We start from the raw sequence: 7,122 nt of genomic DNA, 5'->3' as shown, positions 1-7,122 counted from the left end.
TCATTCTAACCCACTAAAATAAAATACAGAAATTACACTTGTGCGGCTTTTCTACAAGAAATTTGCAAATCTGTTCGCACCCAAAGAAAAAAAAACGGTTTGGAGTGAATTTGAGGGCACTTTCTGGGAAAAAAAGACCATGGGAATGCCAAAACTCATTTAGCATGTTTTTGTTACAACTTTCCCCATCAGAGATTTTTAGTGGAAAATGTGACTTTGTTAGGTCCCTCATTGTTTTCACATTTTATCTAATTTAAATCAGATTAACAATTTGAGGGACCTAACAAATTCAAAAGTTTGGACACCTTTCTCATTTAATGAATTCTCTTTAATTTTGTGACTATTTACAGAACACTACATTTTCATGGAGGGCATCAAAACTGCATGAACACATGTATAATTGTGTGCTTAACAAAAAAAAATAATGAAAAAAATGTCTAACAGTGATGTTAGCTGAGAATTTACCTGATGTCAACACAGCACAACTGATGAACCCACATGTTTCAACAAGCTTTTTTTGTCTATTTTAAGTAAAAAATATTTTCTTGATCTAACATAACTGGTTATCTAGGTGGAACAGTGGTATAAAAAGTAAAAGTGGAAAAACCCTGCCACAGATTCCCTCAACACAGGTTTGTCCTCTCCGAGTAATTAGCTATTGACCAAGTGACCCAATGTGAGATCAAGAAATGTCTAAATTGGTTGTATTGGCAAGTGCTTAAAACTAGGTTTAAAACATCTCAAAATTCTAGTTCTACAATTCTAGGGACGTATTGAAATGAGTTGGAGCCATCAGTTGTGCCGTGATGTCAGGTGGATGGTCAGCTGACATTGCAGTTGGACAACAGCTACAATTGATATTTCTTTTGCACATTCTACATGTGTTCATGCACAGTTCTGATGCCCTCCATGAAAATCCACAATGTACTGTAAATAGCCACGAAAATAAAGAGTGCATTAAATGAGAAGGTGTGTCCAAACTTGTGGCCTGTACTGTATTAATTTTTCTATTTATATTTATTTATTTATGCAATATCTGAACCCCTTGGGCCTCACACTGAGTCAATTAGTCAGTTAATCAACACCCAATTTTGCACGTCACAATGGGAGATTCCATACTGCCGTGGTATAAGCAGTCATAGTGCACCCCTATGAGATCATCCCATCATGCTGTATTTTCATGATACAATATCGCAGTAGCTATATTTGTTTTCCGGCAGATGTGTAGACATGTGAGGGTATTCCAGAGTAAAACTTTTTAGATTGTTATTATTTTGTTATAATAAACGAAGATGTGCAAAAGTTTCAAATTGGCTGTGAGTTTATAGCCAATATAAATTCATAATTAAACACCTGCATCTGGACATGCTAATAGCATTTTGGGAAATAATACTGTGGTCAGATGGAATTGAGCAGGAGTTATTTATTATGACCATAGCAATGGGAGGTGCACATGGCAAAAGTATTCACTTAATTTCATGATATTTTAAGATGTCAATGCAGTTGCACAAGTGCAATGTTTTGAAATGGTCATCCCAATTTTTAGATCGTAACATAATTGACAATGCATGGATTGATTTGAAACTGACTTTCTGGAGAGAGCTGTGCTGCGCATCTTAAATCACCTGTGCCATATACAGCTCCAGGCCTTTTTATTAGAATACCATGAAAAAGTTGATTTATTTCCATAATTCCATCAATAATGTTAAACTGTCATGGATTGTAGATTCATGGCCCAGTTTTTTAACTATTCCAATCATTATTTTTTTTCTTTTTATATACGTTGGCCTTCCAGCTAAAAAAAACATGAATTGGGGAATTCGCATTATTAGAATATTGTTATAAAATCAAAATTTTCTTCATCAAAATTCGGGTCACATTAAATCAGTTGAAATTTGGTACTTTCTACATAACATGCAATGGTCAATACTTGGTTAGGACATTCTCTGTCTTCATAATGGCCATGATGCGTTTAACATTGAAGTCAATGGCAAAAACAGTGCATGGGAGTTATGGAAGCCCAGATATCCTTGATGCTTTGCCGTCAGCTGTTTTTGTATAGCTGACCTGGTGTCCCACACTTCACTCTTCAATATACCCTGTAGATTTCCATGCCACGTTTTGGCGCTAACTCACCAGTTTAATTCTAAATAACCAGAAATGAAACCCCATTCATTTTCAATGGAGTTTCATTTCTGGTTATTTAGAATTAAACTGGTGAGTTAGCGCCAAAACGTGGCATGGAAATCTACAGGGTATATTGAAGAGTGAAGTGTGGGGCACCAGGTCAACAAACAAGAACAGCTGACAGCAAAGCATCAAGGATATCTGGGCTTCCATAACTCCCATGCACTGTTTTTGCCATTGACTTCAATGTTAAACGCATCATGGCCATTATGAAGACAGAGAATGTCCTAACCAAGTATTGACCATTGCATGTTATGTAGAAAGTACCATATTTCAACTGATTTAATGTGACCCGAATTTTGATGAAGAAAAATGTGATTTTATAACAATATTCTAATAATGCGAATTCCCCAATTCATGTTTTTTTTGAGCTGGAAGGCCAACGTATATAAAAAGAAAAAAAATAATGATTGGAATAGTTAAAAAAACTGGGCCATGAATCTACAATCCATGACAGTTTAACATTATTGATGGAATTATGGAAATAAATCAACTTTTTCATGGTATTCTAATAAAAAGCCCTGGAGCTGTACTGGGGGACCCAGGTTTCATTTGGCTCTCTTCCCACGAGTTTCTCTTGTCACATCTCCTTATCCGGTCATAAAGGTGCCAACCAAAAAATGCTTCTTTTTTAAAAAATAGAATGAAACAGCCCGTTTACACAATAAAGACAAGTAATCTGTTTTGGAATGATTGGCAATGATTAAAAGTGCCAGAATTCTTGTCTGCTTAGTATCTGATGGCCATTATATCCAGCTAGGGGTATAAATTAACTTTTTTTTTATCACTAGCCAATTTAGTGTATATTAATCTTAACTATACGAGTAAAGTGGCTTGTATGTTTTCTTTACTAGCAGCCGCATTGAATTTTCACCAGCTTTTGGCCTGTTTGCGGGTGTTAATTTAGACTAGTTACTGATTATTAAAGCAAAATCAGTATTAAAACATAGCAGTTTAAATGCACATCACATTGTTCCCGTTAGAACTATTAAAATGATTTCACAACTGAAATGTTTCGTTCCCAATGATGTAATTTTGTTAAAATTAAATAGTTGCTTCAAAATCTCATCAAAAGGTACACAGGTGTACTGATTTTTCAAATGGGTGCCCGTTTTTTTTTTTTTTTCAATACAACTGTATTACACATGGATGGATTTCCTACTGAAACCTCTGTATGTGGAAATCGCACCAAAAATGCAGATGTATCAGTCTGAATGAAGAGGTTTTCAGATTTAATTTAATGCGGAATTCAGTGAATGCCTGTTTTCATGGAAAATCAGTCTTCGTACATCCAAGCGTTTGTGTGAAAAGTGATGCATTTAGCTTTTCTGTGTGTACACAAACTATATACATGAAGCCACAGGTCCATACTACGTGCTGTAAAGGATGATGGCTTTGTGTGCTCTCACCTGTAGGCTCCAATGTGACCACTAATATTAGGAGCTTAAGTGATACACTACCATTCAAAAGTTTGAGGTCACTAAGTTTGGGGTTATTTTTTGCTATTCAAACTGTAGACATCCATTGAATAGCTTGGAATGGTACAAAGAATGGGACTGAACAGTCAGATGAAAAAAAAAGATTACCTATCTAATTGGTTAAACTGGACAGAAGAGTAAAAGAGTTGTTTGGTCTTTTTGACTATTTATGATAGGACAGTTAAGGTGTTGACAGGAAGCGAGTGGGAGAGAGAGACGGGGAAAGGACCCGGGCCGGGAATCGAACCGGGTCAGCCGCACGGCAGGGCCAAGAAGAGTAAAATCTAACCAACATGTTTCACATATTTATTACATAGGAATATGTGTTTTCAATCTATTTTTGACAGACATTTATTTGGTTTATTAGAGAATTCATGGGACCATTCCAGGTTACGACAAGTTTTGTGACATTTGGGGGTACAATCACACTGCTGCAGCCCTCCAGCCATTGTGTGTGTGTGTGTGTGCGCGTGTGCGTGCGTGCGTGTGTGTGTGTGCGCGCGTGTGTGTGCGCGCGCGCGTGTGTGTGTGCGCGCGCGTGTGTGTGTGTGTCAGGGCTGATAGTATTCAGGCTCCATGCCTGATTTCAGGCTTGACAGAGTTTGCAAAAATAAAAACATTGATAATAATTAGCCATTAGGTTATTCTTAGCTCAGAAAGTGTTACAGGTTCAGTAGGGTCCTTCTACTATCAGGCTTGAATAATGGTCATACACAGGCTATTAAATGTTTGAATAATGTGTCAAAATAGGCCTACGTTACGTTACTATGCAGTATCTTGTCGTCGCCGGTAGAGCAGGGGAAAAAGTTCAGGCTCAGGATTTTTTTTCACTATCACCCCTGGTGTGTGAACGGGTCCAGCCGGAGCACATTGACATTTGACACTTTGATGTCTTTACACGTTGTGGCCTCGCCTCTTTTCTTTTGTTGCACAGAAGAACTGCATGAAAGTCTTGAAGGTGATAGACAGCTCAAAGTCCCTGACTGCAGAGGAAAGAAGCTGGTGGATACATGCTGGGTAAAAGACCTGCAATGCAGACCACCCTACAGGTGAGGTGGGTGTGGTAGATGCATACAGTATATCGGAGTGGGAGGGGAGGCAGGCACACACACAAGGCTTTCCTGGGACCACAGACTGGCCAGGGCACTTTTGGTATAGGCCAGCCCCTCAAGCCCACCTCCATACTATAATTATGATGGGCTCAGTCAGGGACGGCCCAAGCCCTTATGGGGCCCTGAGCAAAATGTAATCCAGGGTTTCGTCATACCACCACCTGCTTCATCAGATGCTTCATAAGCTTCATTTACTTGCACGAGTGAGGGGTAGGAGCTAAGGACATTTAGGAAGTCTACCTGTAGATCTTGTACCTATCATGCATTGCATCAACAGAAAGCCATTTTTCACAAAGGAATTTCTTAGTTTCGCTTCAAAACTATTACTCTTCATTATATTCTGCATTTATTGTAGGGTTTTTACAAATAAAATTGGTAGGCCTGCATGAAAAATGACGTACCCACCGTCATTTAGGCGTCCCCCGATATATAATGGATCCTGTTTCCATTGTGGCAGTACTGTAAGTGGTACATGAGAAAGAATGACAGTATACAGTTGAGGACAATATTATTAGCCCCCCTCCTGAAATTAGACATTTCTCTTCATTGATCATTGAGAATGATCATTATTAATAAATGTATTTTATTCTGGAAACGAATACACCATGGAGATAGTATCCAATAAGTTAAATTTGGACTTTTCCATTTTCACAATGAGTTTAAACAAAAAAGTGTAAAAATGGCAAGGACAAAATTATTACCCCCCTTATTATTAATAGTCAATACAGTGCCATTTATGAACAAAAATTGACAGCAGGCACTTTGATTAGTTGTTAACTATGTTGGCACATGTCATACCAGGGATTTTGGTCAATTTTTTTCATTGCAAATAGTTAAGCTGGTCCAAATTGCATGGATGTTGAGGATGGACATTAATTTTCAGCACTCTTCAAATACTATCGATAAGAATTGAGGTCTGAACCACTCCATGACCATGGTTTTAGTATCCTTGAAGAACATTTGAACTATTTTGGATGCAAGTTTTGGGTTATTATCTTATTGAAAGATCCAGTGAAGATCTTAACTCCCTCTATGAGCATATTTTTGCAAGGTCACTTTCCACATTCTATCATAATTTTCAGTTTTTATGGTGCCATACACCCAAACAAGGTTTCCTGTGGCTGAGGCTGCCACATAATGATGCATCCACCACCATGTTTAATTGTGGAAACCATCTTATAACGATTCAAGGCCTATCCCTTTCCTCACCTGACAGAAGCAGAATTCATGCATCAAAGCAGGTGCAATTGAATATCATCAGATGAAAGCAGAGACGTTCAAAACTCATTTTTGACTTTCAAATGTTCACAGGCAAAGCTCAATAACACTCTGATATGCACTGCCTTTAGTAAAGGGGTTCTTCTGTGATGATGGCCCGAAAGCCTAATATGATGACAAGCCCTAACAACTGTCTTTCTTGGGGGGAAAAAAACCTCCAGGTGAGGCCAGGTCAATAACAATCATCTAGGCAGGTGTCCAATGCTTCTTTGGTCTAATGAGGCTAAGCAGTTTCCGCAGTTACACATAGTGGAAGGGCATCAAGTTTAGTCTGTTATTCAGCCTCAGACACAGGGAGTCTGGCTCTGAATCTGGATTGCCGGGTCTTCCAACAACATTGTAACCCAAAGCATACATTTTGATTAGTTCAGAGGTTCTTCAAGGACACTAAAACCATGATATTGGAATCACCCGCTCATAGTCCAGTCCTCAATCCCACTGAGAGTCTGTGGTTAATGTCTATGCTCAGCATCCATGCGATTTGGACCAGCTAGAACACTTTGCAGTGAAGAAATGGGCCAAAATCCCTAGTGGGGCACAAGCCAACCTAGGCAGCAACTTATCAGAGCCTGTTGTCAGTTTTGGTTCATAAATGGCGCCATATTGACTATTAATGATCAGGGGGCTAATAATTTTGTCCTTGTCATTTTTGCTCTTTTTTGTTTAAACTCATCGTAACAATAGAAAAATCCAAATTCAACTCATTGAACATTATCTCCATCAGTGTATTTGTTTCCAGAATAACAGAAACGGTGAATAATGAATAATTCTTACTGAGAAATCAAGAGAAATGTCTAATTTCAGGAGGGGGGCTAATAATATCGTCCTCAACTGTATGACTAGCAAAAATGGTGGAGAGTCATGGGCGGTTCTAGACGGGCCAGGAGAGTTCATTTCTTCCTAGAACGTTGCTGCTCACGGGGGGTACCTGGTGGCGTGGGGGCCCCAAGACATTGCATAGTTCGCTCATGCCTCGGGCCGGCCCTGGGCTCAGTCCACTGTGCATTAAGCATGCACCGATGGGCTGCCCCATCTAAATTGTAGGCAGGTATCTAAGGGAAATTTTG

The sequence above is a fragment of the Engraulis encrasicolus genome, chromosome 9 (genome assembly GCF_034702125.1).
Source record: "Engraulis encrasicolus isolate BLACKSEA-1 chromosome 9, IST_EnEncr_1.0, whole genome shotgun sequence".
NCBI classification, from domain to species: domain Eukaryota; kingdom Metazoa; phylum Chordata; class Actinopteri; order Clupeiformes; family Engraulidae; genus Engraulis; species Engraulis encrasicolus.
This window is presented reverse-complemented; position numbering follows the sequence as displayed.